The 23,824-nt window shown below is 40.1% G+C and overlaps 1 protein-coding gene across 3 annotated transcripts in view; it reads right to left on the reverse strand.

Annotated features, from left to right (window-relative positions):
* Positions 1 to 23,824, reverse strand: part of ACSL4 (acyl-CoA synthetase long chain family member 4) — an 89,448-nt gene that overhangs the window by 64,780 nt on the left and 844 nt on the right. The window lies entirely within an intron of this gene.

The raw sequence follows: 23,824 nt of genomic DNA on the forward strand, positions 1-23,824 counted from the left end.
ATTATAGCTTTACTCTTTCTTTAAAGACTTATATGAGTGGCAGTTACAGATATGGCGGGGGGTGAGGGTGGGGTCTTTCATCTGCTGGTTCATTCCTCAAATGGCTGCAATGGCCAGAGCTTCTTCCAGGTCTCCCACACGCATGAAAGGGCCCAAACACTTGGGCCATCCCCCTCTGCTTTTCCAGGCCATAGCAGAGAGCTGGATTGGAAATGGAGCAGCTGGGACACGAACCAGCACCCATATGGAATGTCTGTGCTGCATGTGGAGGTTTAACCTACTATGCCACAGCCCCTGCCCCTATAGTTTTACTTTTTTATTTTCCTTTTTAAAGATTTATTTATTTATTTGAAAGGCAGCATTACAGAGAGTCACAGGCAGAGACAGAGAGACAGAGACAGAGAGACAGAGAGGTCTTCTATCTGCTGGTTCACTCCTCAGATAGCCACAATGGCCAGAACTAGGCCAGTCTGAAGCCAGGAGCCAGGAGCTTCTTCCTGGTCTCCCATGTGGGTACAGGGGCCCAAGGACTTGGACCATCTGCCACTGTTTTTCCAGGCCATAGCAGAAAGCTGGATTGGAAGTGGAGCAGCCGGGACTAGAACCAATGCCTATATGGGCCAGGACATTAACCCATTGCCATCACATCGCCAGTCCCTATAGTTTTACTCTTAAGATCATCTCCTTTTTCTTCCTTTTTTAAAAAGATCATATTCATTTGAAAGTCTGAGTTGCACAGTGAGAGGGAGAGACAGAATGAGAGAGAGAAAGGGAGAGAGAGAGATCTTCAATGGCCAACACTGGGCCCGGCTGAAGCCAGGAGCCAGGAGCTACCTCCAGGTCTCCCAGCAAGGTAGCAGGGGCCCAAACACCTGGGCCATCTTCTGCTGCTTTCCCAGGTGCATTAGCAGGGAGCTGGACCAGAAGACATGAACCAGTGCCCATATTGGATGCCAGCGTCACGGGATTTATCTGCTTTACCCCACCATGTCACAACACCATCCCCCTTAAGATCATCTTAAGAAACTAAACAGAGAATGAATGTGAGGATATAAGAAAACAAAAAAGCACACTATTCTATCATTCAGTTATCTGGTATTAAATTAACAGTATCAAGAGGGGAAAAAGCAGCAGGCATTGTAGCCCAGTGGGTTAAGCTACCACTTAGGAAAACCATATCCCCTATCAAGAGTGCTGAGGTTCAAGTCTTGCCTGCTCTGCTTCTAATCCAGCTTCATACTAATGCCTCCTGGGAGGTAGCAGATTATGGCTCAAATTCTTGGGCCCCTGCCACCTACATGGATACTGGGTCAAAGCTCCTGGCTCCTGGCCAGTTTCAGCCATTGCAACCATTTGGAGAGTGAACCATCAGATGGAAGATCGATCGATCGATCAATCAATCTCTTTCTCTCTTCCTCTGTGACTCTTTCAAATAATTTTGTTAAAAAAAAGATGGAAAACAATTCCATTTACAAGCTCTCAATGTGTCAATTCAGTTTAAATAAGAATTTTTAAAGCAAAAAACATCAATAGATCATACTTCTGAGGTCCACCTAAGACACAGTTTGACTATTACAAAACAACCACTGGGGGAAATACTTCCAATTGCTGAAATTTGCTGTCACATAGGTAATCCTTGATTCAGAGACTCATGAAACTTATGACACTGATTTTTAAATATTCTGGACAAACAGACCACATAATAGCAAACACTGAACTTACAAAATCTCACTCTTCCAAGTTTATTCAAGAAATGTGTTGACACATGGATGAATCTGTATTTACCAGGTTTTCATTACAGTATCAAATATCTGAATAATACTTCAAGGAAGTGATTGTTTCCAGAAAAGTACTCCTGTATAAGAATCAAGTCTTTCAACAGAATTTGTGCAATTCTGGCTGGATATTACAATTTGTTTTTAAAAATTACAAAAATCTGAGTTATATACATAGAAATGACTGTTATAATAAGCAATAAGCACTCATGGGACAATAATTTTAGGAGGAAAAAACTGCATATTCCTCTATATTAAAACTGACACTGATAAACTATTTGAGGAAAAGAAATATATTTTTAGAAACAGATTTTTAGAGATAAAATACAGCCCATTTCAATGACTCTGAAAATATTATCTGGGGCTACCAGTTCCTTGCAGCACTACTGTTTATAATATTACATTCCCTACTTTACTTTCTGCCATAAATAACTTTTACTCACTAAAGCATACGGCCATGCACTGCGTTTCCACCACAAGTAGTGCCAATTAATAATAAAGCTATACAAAATGCACTTTACGTACTGTTGGCAAAAGTGGAAACTGGTACATGCTTTATAGAAAGTTATTTGGCAATATGTATCAAGAAGCCTTAAGTAATACCTCATGACAGGGTAATTTCACTCTCTACTTCTAGGAATATTCTAAGGAAATAATCAAAGATGTACACACACACAAAATAGAGGACAGTAATCAAAGTGGCATAGGTAACAGAAACAGTAAAAACAGTCTCAAATGCCCAACAGGAGATAGGTAAAATAATAATATAGGCATAGAACCAAACACTGCGCAGCCATCAAATGGAGCATCATCAAAGAGTATGTAAGGATATGAAAAAATATTCAAAATATATCAAATGAAATTGGTTTAAGTTGAAACTTAAATTACAACATCAACTTCCTCAAATTTATGTAGGCTACAAACCAAAATGTTATCTCTGAGTTGTAGAATTATAGGTGATTTTCAGCTTTAGCCTTATATTTTCCTACATTTTCTAAACCTTCCACCATAAAAATATTACTTGAATTACTTTAATAAAAGTAACAATAAGGTAAAAATATAACACCAGCCTTTCAAGCAATACTAACTAGTGTGGCTCTCTGTATGTGTGTTGAAAAGTGACAAAATGGTCCAAAAGCTGTTGGGCCCTATTCAAGTGACAAAGTGATACCATAAAAGGGAACCAAAAGTTGACTTGAATGACTAAGGAAAGCAATTAGATACTTCTGTTTTTAAACCAAACTCAAGGTAAAATAAACTCTTCTTCTGCTTATGCAACATAATCTACGAAGCCAAATAAAATGAGAGTTCCTGTTTGTTACACTAACATTGTTTCCTAAAGCTAAGCAGACTTAGGATCCCCTGTGGGAAATGTGATTAACAAAATTTGACTACTATTGTGATCAGTGTGCCCAGAGTGCTGCTTTCCATACAGGTGGTAAGAGAGACCATGAAGGGACAGGCTGTCAGAAGTGACCCTTCCAACAGTACCTTCTTATTTACAACCTGGTCTCTGGATCTTCAGAGTATATCATCTTACCAAGGACCTTCTTGCTTCAGACATTCCAATCAACAGGGATATCCTATTACAAATGCGTACTAGCTGACTTCAAAAAGAAGTGGGAGGCAAAAAAAAAAAAGGCTGAATCATTTCTTTCCCCTCAAAGTTTTCATTTCAAAATATTTCGGGCAATGGTAAAGTATCATTAAGTAATCTCACTTCCTGTAAAGCCCACACAAGTACAAATGTGTCCTCAAATAACCTTGACAGGGGCCTAGTAGCCTGGAGCTCACAACCTAAAAAAGAATACAGCTGGGGTCCACACTAACAGCTGCAATGCCAGCATCAGTTCAAGTCCTGGCTGCTCCACTTCCAATCCAGCTCCCCGCTAAAGCTCATGGGAAAACAGAGGATGGCCCAAGTGCTTGGGCCCCTGCACCCTTGTGGGAGACCCCAGTGACGCTCCTGGCTCCCAACTTCAACCTGGCCCAGCCCTGGCCATAGCAGCCACTTGGAAACTGAACCAGTGGATGGATGGAAGTACTCTTGCTATCACTCTCTCTCCCCTCTCTCAGAAATTCTGGCTTTCAAATAAATAAATAAATCTTAAAGAAAAAAAAAAGAATGCATTTGCTACACATACAATTCCACTACAAAATACAATATGTTTACTCAAAAATTAATGTTTGCACTCGAAAGTAAAGAGAAGTCTCCTTGTGGCTGATGGTTGGTTAATTCAACTGTGCAGAGCCAGGGCTTCTGAAGCTAAGTTCACAAACTTGATCACTGGATGAACTGGTTAAAACTATCGTGATCACATAACCCAGTTTGCTCAGGACTGTCCCATTCCTTACCCCAGTGTAATTATTATCAGAGCAACCTTTTATTTATTTATTTTGCAAAAATATCCTAGTGATGACCCCAGTTATGCTCTAACTCTGCTCCCATAAGAAAAAGGCAAGAAGCCAACCTTCACTAAATGGAAAAATACTTCCAACTATAAACTCCTGTTTTGATCCACAATCACATAGGATGGGAAAGCACCAGCTACATGGCATTAAACACACACACACACACACACCTCTGTTCAAGTGTTCCAAGAGCATCAATTTGCAATTTTAAATAGTTTATGTACAACTGAACATTTACATTCCAACTTCTAAAATTCAGATTAACATCTTAACTGATGACTTTAAAGTGAAGTCAATTTTTCATCTTACAAAAAACATACCTGTATTTTAAGTATATAAAGATTAAATCAGATGTACTGAAAAAATTCCATTTGTAATTTTAAATTTGTATGACTTTATATAGCCCTGGAGCTGGCATTGTGGCTCAGCTGGTTAACCAAGGCCAGTGATCCCAGATCCCATATGGGTGCCAGTTTGAGTCCCAGCTGCTCCACTTCAGATCCAGCTCTCTGCTAATGCACGTGGAAAAGCAGTAGAAGATGGCCCTAGAGTTTGTACCCCTCCCACCCACATGGGAGCCCACATGGAGTTTCAGGCTCCCGGCTTCAACCTGGGCCAGCCCTGACAGTCAAGGCAATTTGGAGGTGGAGGCTCACTCTCGCTCTAGCTCGCTCACTCGCTTGCTCTCTCATTCTCTCCCTTTCTAGAAGTTTGCCTTTCAAATAAATATTTTTTTAAGAAAGGCTATAGTTTGGGGCCAGCGCTGTGGCATAGTAGGCTAAACCACTGCCTGCACCCATCCCATATGGGTGCCGTGTCCCAGCTGCTCCCCTTCTGATCCAACACTCTGCTATGTCCTGGAAAATCAGTGGAAGATGGCCCAAGTGCTTGGGCCTCCGCATCCACCTGAGAGACTTTGAAGAAGCTCCTGGCTCCTGGATTCGGATTGGCCCAGCTCCAGTAGCTGCAGCTATTTGGGGAGTGAACCAGCAAATGGAAAACCTTTCTCTCTGTCTCTCCCTCTCTCTGTAACTCTACCTTGCAAATAAATACAATCTTATTAAAAAAAAAGGCTACAGTCCTTTAAACTAAGAAATGGATACTGTCAAGTTAACATCAGCAATCAAAACAATTATAGCCTTGCAGGAAAAATATATTTCCAATTATCTTATTTTTTTGTAAAAACAATCTTAAAATTTCCCCCTCTGTAATTTTCTGAAAATATGGGTTAGTAACCCTAGAGTTAGATGTCAACGTATTAGATTTCTAATCAATAGTAAAAGACTAAAGCAAACCTAAGTTTTCCTAAACTAATCCAATCCTGTAAACTCCAGCTCTTGGAGTAGTATGTGGTTAGTACAGCCTAACATTCAGTTCACTAAGAAAGATTTTATTTTAAATGGTCCATCAGAAGGGGAAAACAAAGCTCACATATTAATAGGATGAGGTAGACATGAAAGCTCTGGTATAACATCATGGCCCAGCGGAGCAGCAGTCTGGTATGGTAGTTAGGAGCCAATAATGCCACAGCCAGATGGTCTGGGTTTAATTCTTGGCTCTGCCACTTACTAGATAGGTGATCTAGAATGAATTATTTAACTTCTTTGCCTCAGCTGCCACAATGGAGGGACTAACAGTACTATCTACTGGGACTAAGGTGAAATTTTAAATAGTTGATCTTGGGACCTGCGCTGTGGCTCAGTGGGTTAAAGTTGTGGCCTGCAGCACTGACATCCCATATGGGTGCTGGTTCAAATACCGGCCGCTCCATTTCCAATCCAGCTCCCTGTTAATGTGCCTGGGAAAGCAGCTGAAGATGGCCTGAGTGCTGAGCTTCTCTCACCTGGCTTCGGATTTGACCCAGCCACAGCCATTTGAAGCGTGAACCAACAGATGAAATCTCTCTCCTTCCTCCCTCCCCACCACTTCTCTCTCTGTAACTCTGCAATTTCAAATGGATACATAAATCTTTTTTTAAAAAAGCTGACAGTTGATCTCACAACTCTAATTATTATGAACTTCTTTTCATTTCTGGAAAGCACCAAGTTTAATCTCTCCACTAAGCTCCTAGCACATGCATTCCCTCCCCCCTCCACAAGAATATTCTCTTCTTCCTTTTCCTCCCTTTTCCTTACCCCTTTAGGTCTTCGCTTAAATGCAACTTGAAGATTTTGACCCTCTATGTTATGTTAGATGACCCTGCTATTTGCCCTCAAAGCACACTATAGCACAGCATTCCCCTAGTAGGCTGTTAACTCCTTAAAGGTTATGTCTATATTGGCCATCATAATTCCCGGACCCAGCACAGTACAGGTTCACAGTAGATGCTTATAAATATTTCTTGAATGAACATGGGCTGAAATAACAAGTCACACTTACAGAGAAAGGAAACCAAAGGCGGATTCCCACGTTAAATCTTTCATTCTAACTAGAAGCCCATGATTCTTCCCCATTTGAGATATCCAGAACCGCTTCCTCCCTTCCACACATTGAGGGGTTTGCTATTAACCATGAGAAATGCCATATTCTGGCCGAGCATAAACGTAACATGTATTTGGGGTAAGAACTGTGACTTCATAAGCAGAGTGAGGAACAGTGTGTTCAGTGTGTCCATACCTATTATTTCATACACTATATTCCAAAGCCTTTATTTAAAAAAGAAGTTCACAGAAACATCTTTTTATTTGACAGATAGACAGTGAGAGACAGAGAAAGGTCTTCCTTCCGTTGGTTCACCCCCCAAATGGCCACCAAATGGCCGATCTGAAGCCAGGAGCCAGGTGCTTCCTCCTGATCTCCCATGTGGGTGCAGGGACCCAAGCACTTGGGCCATCCTCCACTGCCTTCCTGGGCCACAGCAGAGAGCTGGACTGGAAGAGGAGCAATCGGGACTAGAACCCGGTGCCTATATGGGATGCCAGCGCTGCAGGCGGAGGATTAACCAAGTGAGCCACAGTGCCGGCACACAGAAACATTATATGGCTAGTTTATCCCCCTGACAATTATCAGCTGGCCTAACCAGAACCCCTAAGTGCCAGTGGTATAGGTGGGGAGAAGAAAAGCAAAGTGGGGCCATTAATAAGCAGATGCAAGTTGGGGGAAAGTCACAGTCTTTGATAAGGTAGTGACAGGGCAACATCAGTGGCTTGTCTATAAGGTGCCACTGGGTGGCACCAGTGGCCCTGGCTAGTCACTACAGATAGGGAACCAGGAACAAGAACCAAACCACCAGGCTAGCTTACAGTTTAGGCTGAAAACCCAGAGGTCTATATTCATTATACTGATGGGCAGATTCAATTCACTAGACTTCAGATTCTCTGTGTATGCCATCAAAAGGAGGAATCGGAAGGGTGGGTGTGGGGCACAGCTGTTAAGCCAACTGGGACTCCCATGAGCGCTTGAATTTGAGGACAGTCTTCCCTCTCCTTTCAAGCTTCTTGCTAACACAATTTAGAGGCTCTCTGTCTCTCTGCTTTTCAAATAAAATAAAATGTTTAAATGGGGATAGATCTTGAGGATGTTGCATTTATCAGAGACAGCTCCCAACATTTTTACCCAGCCAAAGATTCAAGTCAACTCATGTTTCTAAATGCAGACACTCTGCAAAATGTGAAAGGGAAAAGGGGTCTGAATAATCTCGAACGGTTTTTCAAAATATTTGGATGAAGCATATACAATTGTCAAGAGTGAAAACTCTGTTATGTATAAAAGTAGCGACGTCCAATGGGTCAATCTAATGTAGATACATTTAGAATCACTGGCTTGTTGAGTCACTGTTACTGATGACAGCACGTCATATTTCTCTAGTTTTTTGAGAGAAAAAGGTTCAGATCATACACACAGTTGGCCTTTTACTTAGTCACTTGAACCCAGGCACACCAACATACATGATAATTGGGATCCCAGAACAGAGAAAAAAGAATTTGATAGAAAAACTAGAGAAATTCAAATAAATTCCATAGTTTAGCTATAAGTACACATTGCACCAGTATTATGTAATATAAAACATTGGGGTTTGGAGGAGAGTGGCTGGATACAGATTATACAGGCCCTCTAAGCTATCTTTAACAAATTATCTATAAATCTAAAATAATTGTAAAATAAAAAAACTTAATTGAAAACAAGAAGCAATGTATTAAGATAACATTTAAAAAATCTAGAAGGAAAACATTTAGTTAAGATAGTCCTACATATAAGCAAGAATATGTTAAAATAAAACTTCTTTACCACACCTTCTAGCATTTCAACAGAAGTTATAAAGACAGTCACATCACGTGACCTTTCCTAAATATGAAAGTGATGTCACCCTACTGGGCAGAGTCCCTGAAGCAGGAAACTAATGGTTAAGTCTGTTTTATTTGGTTTTTGTAAACATCACTGCTAAAGACTGCCCTCCATAATAACATGTTGATTGAGAAGGGAAGGCATTAAAAGTACAGCCAGTGACAATCCTTTTCCTTCATTAGAATCTAGTTTCTCAACTTCTGGGTAGTTACAGGTGTAGTGCATGCATTTTCTCAAAAAATACTCAAGTGAGGGGCAGGTGTTGTGGCATAGAAGGTTAAGCCACCACTTGGGATGCCTGCATTCCATACTGGAGTGTCTGGTTCGAGGCCTGCTTCTGCTTCCAATCCAGCTTCCTGCTAATAAAGCACCTTGGAGGCACCAGATGATGGCTCAAGTAATTGAATCCCTGCCACCCATGTAGGAGACCTGGATGGAGTCCCTGGCTCCTGCCCTAACCCCAGTTGTTTCAGGCATTGCAGGAACCTGGGGAGTGAACCAGCAGATTGACGACCTCTCCCTGTGTGTCTCTCTCTGTCACTCTTCCTTGCAAATAAATAAAAATAAGTAAACAGACATTAAAAAAATACTCAGTGAGAATATACTATGTATGCTGTGCCCTGCTCTCATGGAACTTATTGTTCAATGGGTAATATTTTAAGTGGACAGGAGACTAACACAGAAATTGAGATATATAATAGGAAAGGAGAGTCATCAATGAGGCAAATCTCAATCCTATAACAGCCCAACCAGATGGTTATATAGACTTTTTAAAAAGTTAATAGTAACAACTACCCTCTGGGATTATCTAGTTAGACCTGTTACTGTTTAGGTATCAGCTGTCTTGTCTAAAAGTGGATTTAAAAAGAAAAACTTTCCTCAAATATTGGTGCAGAAAGCAGCATGCAGAGCTAAAGGATGAAAGTGAGGTTCTGAAAGAACAGAGGAAAGGAAAATGCAGACAAAAAGGAAACTTAAATATCTTGACGAATTCTACCTACTAGGGGCAGGCGCTGTGGAGCAGCGGGTTAACTCCCTGGCCTGAAGTGCCGGCATCCCATATGGGCACCGGTTCGAGACTGGGCTGCTCCACTTCCCATCCAGCTCTCTGCTACGGCCTGGGAAAGCAGTAGAAGATGGCCCAAGTCCTTGGGCCCCTGCACCCATGTGGGAGACTCAGAGGAGGCTCCTGGCTCCAGATCGGTGAAGCTCCAGCCGTTGCAGCCAATTGGAGAGTGACCCAATGGATGAAAGACCTCTCTCTCTCTCTCTCTCTCTCTCTCTCTGCCTCTCCTCTCTCTGTGTAACTCTTTCAAATAAATAAATCTTTAAAAAAAAAAAAGAATTTTACCTACTGACTAGCTAGCTGATACAAAGAAGAACACTACTGTCTGGTTATAATACTATTTCAGCAAGCATAAAACTTGAAACTAGTTCCACTGTAGACACACCCAATGCGGGTTTCATTACCTATGCCTCAATACAAGGTACTTTTGCACAGTTCCAAATTAAGAAGCACAAGCAGAGATTTAAAGAAAAGTATCAGAGTACAAAAATCCCCAAATAGAGCAGGAGTCTTTTCTCATCTCAATGAAATACTGTTTGAGGAAGGGAAGTTACGTATCTCACACAAAGGTCAGCCAAGAAATGTGCTGCAATTTCAAGTGTTGACACTTCCTCCTAGTTGATACTGCCCATGTATCCCTAATGCATTTAGCTTCTGCTGCATCTATAATGAAATATGCCTTTAAGATCTCTTTTCAGCTGTGTTTATTTAATCTAGAACATATCTTCTTTAAACTGGTAGTAATCCACTCTTCCTTAAAGCATCTGCAAACAATGTCAACAGCAGTAAAAGATAAAAGGTAGTTTGCTTTTTCATATATATGGAGCAACCTACTGCTTACTCTTCTTCAAAAGCAAAACTAAGGTCAACACAGAGGATAGTTTTGAAATATTCTTTCTTACCACATATCTTGACCTCTGATAGTTATGTGACAGTGTTTTACAGGCCAGACTGTTAGAAAAAAAATTAAGGAAAGGTAGTTATCAAAAAGCTTTCCATACCCCTATCTTACGGTTTCCAGGGCTGCTATGCCTGAAAGTAGAAAAGAACGACTCAGATTCAGGATGGAATGCCAAGCCTAGGCAACATCCTGATCTTTCAGAAGCAAGGAACCAGTGCCAGTAAAAGCAAGGAAAAATGGTCCATCAATAGCAGGACATAGCTCCAGAGCCGGCCAAGGTCCAAGCTGCTTATACATTCCCAAAGTTTAGAGGATTATTCCACAGAACAATTTTACGCAACCCAAATAGGTAACTTTGAATATCACTGATTTTCTTTAACTTAAGAGGCAGAGGTCACAAGTCGACCTAATAACTAATTTTCTGTCCTAAAAAATTCCTAGTCACTCCTCCCAATGCAAAATAAACATTCTCCCCTGATTTCATGATAAAATGTTATGATCGCTGAAAAAGACCAAAGAAAATGACCTTTACTGCTACCTTTGCTGAGAATAATGAAAACTTCAGAGAAATCACTCCAGTTTGAAAACTACTTTTGGGGGATGAGACACCTGTAACTCACAGGGGCATGCCTAGGTTGGAGTCCCACCCAGCTCCACTTCTAATTCCTTCCTGTAATGTGCACCCTGGAAGACAGCAGGTAATTGCTCAAGCACTTACACCCCTGCCACCCACGGGGGAGACCAAAAATGAATTCCAGGTTCCTGGCTTTGGCCTGGCACGCCCACAGCTGTTGCAGGAATCTGGGGAGTGAACCAGTAGATGGCAAAACTCTGTCTGTCTCCGTGTCTCAAATAAAAAAATAAAAACAATTCTTTCAACCCAAATCAGCTGCTTCAAAATGAGTTGCTTGCATCTTATTAAAGTAACACAAAGAGTTATACAACAATCATCCCACCTTTGAAAGAGAGTGATACGAGATTCCCTCAATTCTGCAGGTTCTGACTGTAGACTGTAATCAAACTAACACTGCAGGGCTGCTCAGAATTCTACTTGGCGTCTAGAACCCCACAGGCTACAACTTGTTTCTAAAATACGTCTCTAAAGTGTAAACCAGATTTGAGATTCCTGGTTTTCAAAACTCGAGGTACATTCTGGCTGTAAAATACAAATTCACTGCCACTTCCTCTTCATGTCTGATAATGCTTTAGTACAGAACCCACCTCCTCTTTCCTGCCAGCAGTGCCTTAATCACACTTGGAAACAATGTTGCTAAGTATTTTATCTCCATGCGGCTAAACAAAAACAGCGAAAAAGAAAAACCTATGGTCTCTGGGGTTAGCAGTGTTTGGGGGAAAACAGCAGCTGTCTGAAATCTGTGTGATCAACAGATCTCCCATTTCCCTGTTACCACTGCAATCATAGGCCAGTCACGCCACAGAAAACATCGCATGCAACCAAACAACAATGGCATAAATGCAGGATACGCCAGAGGTAAGATAGAGTTTGGGGAGCTATTCTACCACCAGGATGCTCTCCTCCCAAGTGCTGGGCCTTGGTAGTGCATTTATGCCAACAGCAGCTTAAGGGTGATCCCTGCTGAGCTAGGGTTCCAGCCAGCTGGGAGGGCTGGTGCAAGTTTCTTTTTAACTACACTATTTGTCCTTCTGTGACTATGAATCACTGCTCATGGAGTTCTACCCAATCCAAGCCTGAACATAATGCAAATATATGGCTGAGCGGCAACTGATGTGGGGGAAATCCATTTCAGAACAGGAATATAAAAGAAGGTGGGGATTCACCATGAAGGTTTTCATTTTGGGGCTGTCTCTTGTAGAACAGTCTTCAAGGGATAAAATCTGTAATAAAGTACTATCGCCCCCCACCCCCATTAGGGGATACATTCCAACACATTCCATGCACAGAGGCCTGAAACCTCAGATAATGCCAAACCCTACATACCATACATTCTTCTACACATACATACCTATGACAGATTCATTCATGAATCAGGCACAGTACAAGATTCTTAACAAGTAACCATAAAATATAACAGTTATACTGTAATAAAAGTTGTGTAAAAACTTATGAAATGCTTTTTCCTTGGCATTTTCCATTTAATAGTTTTAGACAATGGTTGACTGCAAGCCATGGAAAATGAAACCACAGATAAGGGGGAACTACTGAATGCTTTGGGGGAATATTTGTAACGAAAGTGACTCTCCTATATTTTAATATTTAATCTCTTGATATAGTCCAGTGCTACCTAATCAGGTCCTGGCCAGTGACTGACTATACATAGAATAGTGGTCCTGTAATATCCTGTTTTTCAGTAACACTAGAGCCATCTTAGTTTGTATAAGTACACTCTATGATGCCTCTACTATGTAGTTCTCAGAATGTATCCATGCCATTAAGTGACACATATGTACAGAAATTAAAAAAAAAACTGCTTCCACATAAAAATCCCTGGCTTTTATATTTGACACTGAAAACAAAATCTAAGGAGTAAAAAAAAATTTCTGTGGGGAATTTTGAGTTATATAACAAACTCAGGAGGTCAGTCATTTTGCTTAAAAATGTGTAACATGTAACTATATTTGAATGAATATGCTAACACTGGCCATTTCTTTTTATCTGAGGAAATAAACACTACATAGCGTCCCATCTGCAGGTTGCTATAATTCACCAACAGTGTGCTGAGCCCTGCCTTTTCTGGTTTCCAGGTTACAGAAAGAACTTGCTGCACAGAAATTCTAACCTATGCCTGTAAGAAATTGGACACAGAAGAAACTCTAGTGAGCCTCAGAATCTCTTGGATCTTCTTTTGGTTCCTGACACTATCCACATCACAAACATTGCACCCAAGACTTGAAACTCTCCTAGACTAACCTTGCTATTGACCTGTGCCAACATCTGTAATGTTTCTACAGTTCCAGGTGGAGAAATATTCCTGGCTTGCTTTGCTCTGCTGTGTCTGAAACATCAGACAATTACTATGGCTACTTCTGCCCATTTCTACTCTTCAGTAAAGGTTTCTCAACTACTCTTTTAAGGTACTTCTCAACTTCATATCTTTAGTGATCATGTGGATCATAGCATCTTTGGGATTCATCCCATGCAATGTTAGTGCTAGTTCTTGCTTCTCTAAGCTCATTCACCATGTTCCTGTTCCCTGTCTGAGGGATGTTTTCCATTTCCAGTTCATGTGAGAAGCAGAAATGACTACTCTCCTCTGAGCACCACCTCAGCAGTAGCATCTCTGCCCATTTCTCCAGGTTTGCTTTGATGTTCAATTGCTCAGGGGTTCCCAGAGAGTGGTCAATCACAACCCTATCATTACTTTTTTGTGCTATTAAAACACTTCATGCACACATTAAAGGTAATGAACAGAATGCCTAAGAGAAAACAGAGATTTCACCATGCCTTCCCACTGCACTCACCTCATTACAACCACGAGAATCCACGCATTTCTAACAACCTAACAGTATCATCTCGCATGCCTCTTTCATCCATCAAGTGAGAAATGAACTTTGACCCTGCCTCACCTGTGAGATCTGCCAACTTGACAGCTTCTCTGAGAGAAAAACCTTCATGCTATGAAATCAACTCCAAAAGGACCAAGAGGCAGATAGCCTTGGAGAATAGGGGCTGTTTCAATTACAATAACAAAAACGTGAGTAGCTATGCTGTGCCTTCATATTCATGCCATTACCTACAATGTGGAATCTCCCTTCCTAAAATGTGCCATTGAATTTGTAGGAAACAATCAAAACAAAGTCTTCAGCATAAAGTATTTTTATCCCTCAGTCCCACAACATAAATCCAGAGACTGTAATGGCTCTTCACTGCATTTGTTTAACAAATGCTTCTAGATGGGGGCCGACGCCGTGGCTCACTTGGTTAATCCTCCGCCTGCGGTGCCAGCATCCCATATGGGTGCCGGATTCTAGTCCCGGCTGCTCCTCTTCCAGTCCAGCTCTCTGCTGTGGCCCGCTAGTGCAGCGGAGGATGGCCCAAGTGCTTTGGCCCTGCACCTTTATGGGAGACCAGTAGGAAGCACCTGGCTCCTGGCTTCGGATCGGTGCAGCGCCGGCCGTAGTGGCCATTTGGAGAGTGAACCAACGGAAGGAAGACCTTTCTCTCTGTCTCTCTCTCTGTCTATAACTCTACCTGTCAAATAAATAAATACAAATGCTTCTAGATGGTGAGAGAGAGCAGCATCTATACCTACTTGCCTAAATCAAACTTGGTCCTCCAACAGTTCTAATATTCAATTTTGTTAACCAAGACATCATAAGCAAAGATTCACGTTACTAGAGATGCCAAGGTTATTTTTACCATTGTAAGTTGTAAAAAAAAAAATACAACTCTACATACATACTTCTTTAACCAAAAACTAATCACAGCAGGTGGCTTTTCTCTGAACAAAAATAACCACTCAGGTTCAGTTTGAAACTCTTCATTGGGGTGGGAGGTGTTTGGCACAGCAGTTAGGATGCTGCTTTGGGGCACCAGCATCTCACAGCACAGTGCCTGGTTTTGAGTCTGGACTTCCTATGTCAGTTTCCCGCTAATGCATACCCTGGGAGGCAGCAGGTGATGGCTCAAGTACCTGGTTCCCTGACACCCACATGGGAGACCCAGATCGAGATCCCAGCTCCTAGCTTTGGCCTGACTTAGCCCTGGCCAGTGAATGCAAGATCTCTCTCTCTGCTTTTCAAAATAAATAAAACCTCCAGCAAAATCAACCTCCACAAAACCTTCCTAATGACATTTTCATATATATTACTTACATATCACCAGTAATTAGAATTTAAATAGTCATGAACTACACCATATTTTGATCAATGATGACCCATATCACAATTCATGGTCCCATGAGGTTATAATAGAGTTGAAGAATTCCTACTGCCTAGTGATATAAGACCCCTCTTAGCACAATGTCTTTGTGGTAGTGCTAGTGCAAATGGCACTGCACTGTCGGTTACATACAAGTGTAACACATAGATTTTTGTACACCCGGTGTGTAGCTGGCCATGCCATCCATCTAGGTTTGTATAAAGTACACTTTGTGATGTTCCCACAGTGACAGAATTGTGCCTAAGGATGCATTTTTCAGAGTGCCACCCCACCATTAATCAACACATGACTGTAATGCATTCATAGTTAAAGCCAAAAGAGAACTGGTCTGGTTCAATATTAAGAACTTAAAAATTCCTTGGTTATTTACTTTTGGTGACCATAACTTTTTTCAAGATTATAATTTGCGGCCAGTGCCGTGGCTCACTAGGCTAATCCTCCGCCTGCGGCACTGGCACCTCCGGTTCTAGTCCCGGTTGGGGCACCAGATTCTGTCCCGGTTGCTCCTCTTCCAGTCCAGCTCTCTGCTGTGGCCCGCTAGTGCAGTGGAGGATGGCCCAGGTCCTTAGGCCCTGCACCTGCATGAGAGACCAGGAGGAAGCACCTGGCTCCTGGCTTCGGATCGGCACAGCGCACCGGCCGTAGCGGCCACTTGGTGGGGTGAACCAACAGAAAAAGGAAGACCTTTCTCTGTCTCTCTCTCTCTCTAACTCTGCCTGTCAAAAAAAAAAAGTTTATAATTTGTTCGAAACCAGCTATTTCTAACCAAAACACTATATTTACATGGCACAATGTTGTTCTCTTCACACCAGATGCCTTTTTCACTGTTATAGAGTTACTGACCCTGAGAGATGAACACAATAGTTAGAAATTATAGAACGTAAGTCACAAGACTCCCCTTGTGGTGTAGTGTGTGGGTCCACTGCCTGAAACACCAGCATCCTATATGGGCCTGTCCCAGCGGCTCCCACTTCTGATCCAGCTCCCTGCTAATGGCCTGGGAAAGCAGCAGAAGATGGCCCAAGTGCTTGGGCCCTTGCACCCACATGGGAGAACCAGAGGAAGCGCCTGGCTTCTGGCTTTGGTCTGGATCAGCCCTGGCTGTTGCAGCCATTTGAGGAGGGAACCAGCATATGCAAGACCTCTCTCTCTGTCTCTCCCTAACTCTGCCTTTCAGATAAATAAATTTTTTTAAAAGTCACAAATCAGTGCATACAGTAAGAAGCCATTTATGTACAAAGATTGTATATGTGTAAATGTGCATGCAAGAGTCCATATCTACATGCACAAACATGTATGCATAAGCATAAACATACAGGATTATGGTGCTTTTATTCTTTATATTTCTCTGTTGCAGAAAATTTAGAAAATACAAAAAAGTATTTCAATGATGAAAAAAATCATTAAAAAAAAAATCCCAGAGTGCTCATTCAGTACAATGTCTTATATTTCTAACACAGTGTTGTTAATGAAAGAATCATATTATATGTATCCTCCAGTGTGCAAATGTTTCATATTACTAATCTGCATGTATACTATCAAAATAGTAATTACAAATTGTAACATACATTGTAGCATTACTTAGGATAAGAAGTAACTGTATCCCTATACCACCTTCCCCTAACACCACTCCCGTTTCCTCTAGGGATTACTAATCTGGGTGTGTATCAATCAGACTTCTTATTTAGCTTCTGTAATTTATCAAAACACATGATAAGAGCTTGTTAGTTTAAAGATAAGTGGAATCATGGTATACAACTGTTCTGTGACTTCTCCCCTCATACTTCTCACTATGTTAGCTTACACATATATAATTCTGTCTGAGGATTTTTAGCTCTAAAGTATTCCATAGTACAACCCCCTACTGGTGGACAGAGTGCTACCAAGTTTCCACCGCCATGAACAGTTTCACTACCGTGAAATCTTCCTCAGAGTTTTATATGCACGTGCAGATAATTTGTTTTACCAAAAAAATTGCTGGGTCAAGTACATGCGCAATTTAAAATGAGGGTTTGGGTATTATTTATCAAAAACTTATACAATGTACACTCTTGTTAACAGTGGGTGAGCATGCTCATTTGCTAAAAATGGATGGTATATTTAGTTTTTGCCAATAGTAAAAATCATTTGCATTTCTCAAGTTACTACAGTGAATTTCAGCATCGATTTTAACACATCATTCTTATTTCTTTTCCTGGGAAATGCCAAATCATAGCCCTCTGCCACCTTTTCTAATGGGTACCTTTTTCTTTTTGATCTAAAGGAACTGTCTGTATTTATGGATATCATATAGCAGAAGCCCTTTTATTAATGTGACTTGAACCAGTCAGTTCATTAAAAAGGTCAATTCAGGTTAGTAATTCTAAAAGGAGTACATGACAAACATTTCATTTTATCTTCACTCATTTTTATCACCAGCAAATGTACACTCATTCACCAAACTTTTAATGTGGTGCCAAGAGGCCAAGGCCTTTTCCTTTAACTCCAGGTCTACTGATTATAAACTGAATTGCTAAGGTAAAACTTTCAGAAAAATTTTAAAATATTTACATAACTAAGTGAATTCAGGACCCTTTTAGATTTTACTTTACACAAATCTTTCATAGGTGTCTTATCAATGCCTAATTATACAGTTTTTTTTTAGCAACTTGCTGCCAAACTCTTGCCAAAACACTCGTTTTATTAAAATGAACCTACTATAGCTATAACCCAACTTCAGCATATTTCCTGTGCTCAGTGTGTTTCCTTAATATCTACCCATTTCCCATACCTGCATTCTCCACACTACCTCCATATATTAGGAAGCAAATCTCAGACTTCATCTAATTTCATCAGTAAAGTTTCAATAACTCTGATTCTCCCCTAGTTATATTTTATCAGGTTATAGAATGTTAAACAAATTATGTGCTTAATAAAACAAGTATAATCAACATATACAGGTTTAGTAATAAAAAAAAAATCTGTTCTACTGGTGAGTATAGAAGTGTGCTGAAATACTGGAGCCCAGTCTACTGATATCGAGTGGCCTTGCACAGAGTATTTTACAAAGGAAATGAAGACCATCATTTAATATGGTGAGTTAGGTAAGTGGAAGTCAATTAAGGTTACTACTGCATATATTTAAGTGATTTCTCCCCAGTCTGCCATTGCCTTTTTAACTTTGAGATGGTGCCATAGGCTTCCCTGAAGTTTTTCTTTTTTTTTAAATATAGACATATTTTAAAGCACTTATACATCCTAATTTTTGTATATGATAGGAGCTAGGGATTCATCTCTTTCCAAATATAGAACCCATGGTCCTAACTCAATTTCCAATTCCAACAACATATTATGGCATGTAAAGGAACTAAAATTCGAGCTTCTAACTTACAAAAGAAACAAGCTATGCAAACAAAATAATAAACCAATGGTCTAAGTTCAGTTTGACATGCTAATACGACTATATATTGAAAGATCACATAAAAGTTTCAAGAGTAAAAATGCTACCATGTCCAGCTCTTTCATTTCCACTCTGGCTCACAATAGATCTCCAAAGCACAACAGGACCACCCAGGCCTCCTTGTGAATCTTCCTAGCTGCCACCCCTCTAAATGTAGTCACATTAAAATAAGCCACATTTAACAACAAAAATCAACCTTCCCGAATGTCTATGCACTCCATAACAAGGCTGTTAAACTCTAATACCTTGTAAACTTAGGAAAATATAAATTCACTCTTCTAAAGTACAATATCCCATGGCAATATAGCCTCAAAGTGCAGAAAGTCAAGGCAGACTCTGTTATGTTTCCTACATGACACAGAAAATCACTAACTTAAAAGGCTGCCCTATCTTTGGGGTTTCCAAACTTTTTTGGTAAAGATCCAGAGATGAAATAGTCTTGGTGGCCCGTAAGGTCTCTGTTTAAACTCTGACACTCTATTGTGAATGTAGCCAGATAATACATAAATGAATGGACGTGGCTGCGTTCCAAGAAAAGTTTATTTACAAAAACAGATGGTGGGCAGGATTTGGCCACAGGCAATATCTTGCCAGCCCCTGCCTTATACCAGTGTTTAATCTTTTTCAATAGAAATCCACCACCCTAGTTGTACACTTATTTGAGTAAATTTGGTTAAGTACTGGAGGGACAAGTAGTAATTTCAGCCCTGCCAAGTAGAAATGAATATTCTCAAAATTAATCACCGATCTTTTCCTGTAAGTTCTTCTCATAATATGAACATACACACTTTTCAAAATACCAAACTGTAGGGGTGAACATTTGACACAACAACATAAGTTGCCACTTGGGATGCTTGCTTGCATCCTATATCCAAAGTGCCTGGTTCAAGTCCCTGTTACTCTGCTTGTAATTCCACTTTCTCCTAATACACATCCTGGGAGGCAGCAGATGATGGCTCATGAACTTGAGGCCCTGCAACCCACATGTGAGCCTCAAATTGAGTTACTGGCTCCTGGCTTCAGCCTGGCCCAGCCCTGGCTGTTGTGGACATCTGGAGAGTAAATCTGTCACTCTGTCTTTCCAATAAAATGAAAATAAATAAAACACTAAAAAAAGACACACTGCATTTTGTAAAAAGTACAAAATTGTATCACCTTACAGCCAATATTTATTTTAGAAACCAATTATAATAAATGATAAGTAGTCTCTCTAAAAGAAACATATGGAATCTAGATAGTCAACAATCTGTTGTTCATTATTCTGATAATCAATAGTGAATAAAGTCTACTAAATACACGGTCATGGCTTGTAACTTCACTGCTCACAATGCAGACGTAGACTTTCAAAGTACATTTAATGAGAACACAAGTTTGTTCTTCGAATTACTTACCAAAATCCTTGATGAAAAACTATACAGTTTTGCCAAAATATTTTTGTTAGAAAGTAAAACAAAAAGAAAAAACATCCTGAACACATTGTGTATCCATTTAATGTTAAAATACAAATTTTATGTTGCATCTGATAGATTTTTGAGGAAGATACTGAATTTTATGGTACAAAGGGATGGCAGCCATTTTAAAACTGTGAGAGCATGTTTGAGTATGTGTTCACACTCTAAACCACCAAACCACTTGCTCACAGAATATATGTGAGCTGCAGGATCGTTCAAAGAAAAACTGCTCACACTGCTCATAGAAATCATGGGTAGTGTATTAAGAACAGAAAAGAATAAAATTAAATAACAAAAGTATACAAAAACCCTTTGACACCCAAAGGGCAGTCCATAAACGAAACACTAGGAAAAATTAAACTGGACAACATCCAAATTAAAAGCCTTTTGTTCTGTGAAACACCCTGTGAAGAGGTTGGAAAGGCAAGCTTCCATCCAGGAAAATGTTTTCAAGCCATGTATCTGACAAAGGATTAGTATCTAGAATACATAAAGAACTCTCAAGACTCAAGTTATAAAAGATCAAACTAGAAAATGGAAAAGGACATGAACAGTCATTTCACTTGTAGAGACGACAGAGATGGAAAATAAGCACATGAAAAGACGGGGAAATGCAACAACTGGAAAGACTAAGACTAAGGGAAAAAAAAAAATTAGTGACAACACCAAATGCTGGCAAGTATGAGGAGAATTCATTCCTCGCTTGGAGAAATGTAAAATGACGCAGCCACTGTGGAAAACAGGACAGCAGCTCCTTAGAAAACTAAATATAAGGGGCAGGCAATGTGGCATACTGTTAAGCCACCACCTGTGATGCTGACAGCCCATATGTGTCCCAGCTGCTCCACTTCTGATCCAGCTCCCTGCTAATGGCCTGGGAAAAGCCATGGAAAATGGCCCAAGTGTATCTGCCCCTGCCACCCACATGAGAGACCCAGATGAAGCTCCTGGCTCCTGGCTCCTGGCTTGGGCCTGGCCCAGGCCTGGCTGTTGCAGGCATCCAGGGAGTGAACCAGCGGGTGGTTCTATGTCTCCCTCTTAATTCTGACTTTCAAATAAATAAATAAAATATTTTTAAAAAATCAACATAAATACCATACAATCCAACAACTGTATTCTTGGGCATTTATCCTAGAAAAATGGAAATGGATGTTCACACAAAAAACATGTACACAACTGTTCATACAAGCTTTATTCACAATAGGCCAAAAATCAAAATAAAACAAAAAAAAACTTGGAATACTAGATAATCATCAACAAGTGAATGGTTAAACACGTGCAAACCACAGAGTATTACTCAGCAGTAAAAAGGAACAAACTATTGCTAAAGGATATAGTCCCCGTGTGAATCCCCAGGGATTGAAGCTAAAGAAAAGCCTACTTGAAAGGTTATATACTATGCAGTTCCACGTAAATAGCCCTCTTGAACTAACAAGATTCTAGATATAGAAAACAGATCAGTGGTTTCCAAGAGTCAGGGAGGAAGGGAGATGGCTGTGACTGTTAAAGTGCAAAGGGACAGATCCTCTGGTAATGGAATTTCTCTGTACCTTGCCTGTAGTGATGACCACATGAATCCACCCATGATAACGCTGCATAGAACTAAACACATACACACAAATGAGTACATGTGAAACTAGTGAAATCTGTGTAAGGTGCACAGATTGCAAACATGAGTATTTCAATTTCCTGGTTATATTATCCTACAGTTATACACAATGTTATCATTGGTGGAGATTAGATATGAGGTATTATTTCTTAAAACTATTACAAAATTCAAAAGTTAAAAGAGAAAGAAAGCCAAAGAGTATAGAAGACCAGGCAATGGCTGGTGTGGAAAAATAAAATGCTTTTATTTTCCTAAAGGCTAGGCAACTGAAAGTCAAGGCAGGCAATAAAAGTAATGATCTCCCCTCCTCTGTGGAGTCTTAACTTTCCCAGGATTTTGCTCATAGACCTGATTTGGCTATTATTGTTGTTTTTTTAAATAAAAATAAACTGTATGTATACCTATCTCTCCATAACCCCCACCACCATCACCATAATCAAACACCATGAACTAACTCACAGGGTAAGGGTTGTCCTTTTAATCATCAAATCATGAGGACCTAACATGAAATAAATAACAGATGAAGGAAAAGAATGGCTGGAAGAATGAATACATGAATGAGATATGTGCATATTTTTATAGTTCCTTGCTAATTACAGTCATAAAGCACATTCCCTCACAAATGTCTAAAAGCCCTGAATGTTTAAAAAAAAAACTTTGATATACACTTTACTTGCAAGCAGAAGTGAATGATATTAAATAACCAACTTCTGTAAAACATTTCTAACTTGTAGACTTCTTCATATAGTGACCCACTTAATCAGGATGAATTAAGAACTAAGTATATCTAAATTGGAATTAATCATGTACATCTTTGAGAAAATCATTCTAAACAATCAGTGTAACAAGATTTATGACATAGCCTTAAAGCAAATTGCATTACAAATACACACACACACACACATTCAGTCTAAGAATACATAATTTCTATTGGGGGACTTTTGGATTCCACCAAACCATGAAGACCCTTCACAGATTTTGCATAAAATTAGAGGAAAAGTGACTTGTTCAAGGTTATACCTGCACATCTAGTAAGAGCTGGGATTGATATCTATGATTCTCCAGAGTCTCAACTCTTGTCTCCTTTCACCAAATGGGTAAGAATCTTCTGTCTCCCCTCATTTCATTCCTACTCAAAATACTCAAACATCGTAATCTGAATCACTTGTGTTTTCATAAAAGGGTTTTTTTTAAAGCACCCTGAATTTATTCAGCCTCTTAACTGTTATAAGTAATAACTATAGATTTTTAGGGGTCGAATTACTTCTATGAGGACAACAAGGTACCTTATCTGTAAGCTGCGATGTGTAAGGCGCAAAGATCCTGACAGTTTCATGTTTCATCTTCTAGGTAAATGGTAGAGAGCGAGTTAACTGTTAATTCTAACACGAGTCTTGTGTGTCATGCTTTCAGCAGCTTCAATGGAAAAGATGAGCAATTTTACAATTTAAGGATGAGGCATGCATTAAACCAGTAAAATCTTGATTGGTACGTTCCTTGGCGGTACTGCAATTGGATCTCCACTAACTGCCGTGTATCACAAACACTGACAAGGCTTTCTTGTTGGGGGCAAAAGAAAAAAACTAAAGTGATAAGCAACTATGGAAAACAGGGCTTTAACCAGGTGAAATCTACACGTACGCAGCAACATGTTTATGCTAAGCCTGAATTTAGAGATCCTGGAATCACAACACTAGAAGGAACCTGTTATGTCCTCCTCCAACATCCTTATTTTTGCAGAAGAGGAAATGGAGCCATCGATTAAACCATTAGGCAGTAAGAAGAAACTGCTTACTTTTTCAACAGGATTCATTTCAGTGCATTTTCCCCTTATTCTGTATCTCACAGTCGTTTCTCAGAGCAATGATTGACTTTTCTTTAAGGTGAAAAGAGCAAACGAAGCAAGTTAATTTCAAGAGGGTGGAAAAAATGCCTTTGAAGGAGGAGATGCTGGAGTGGAGAGGAGAAATGACGTCTTATTTCAAATATGTAACCCCTTGATGGGGTTAGGCAATGAATCATAGTC

The sequence above is a fragment of the Lepus europaeus genome, chromosome X (assembly GCF_033115175.1).
Source record: "Lepus europaeus isolate LE1 chromosome X, mLepTim1.pri, whole genome shotgun sequence".
Lineage (NCBI taxonomy): Eukaryota > Metazoa > Chordata > Mammalia > Lagomorpha > Leporidae > Lepus > Lepus europaeus.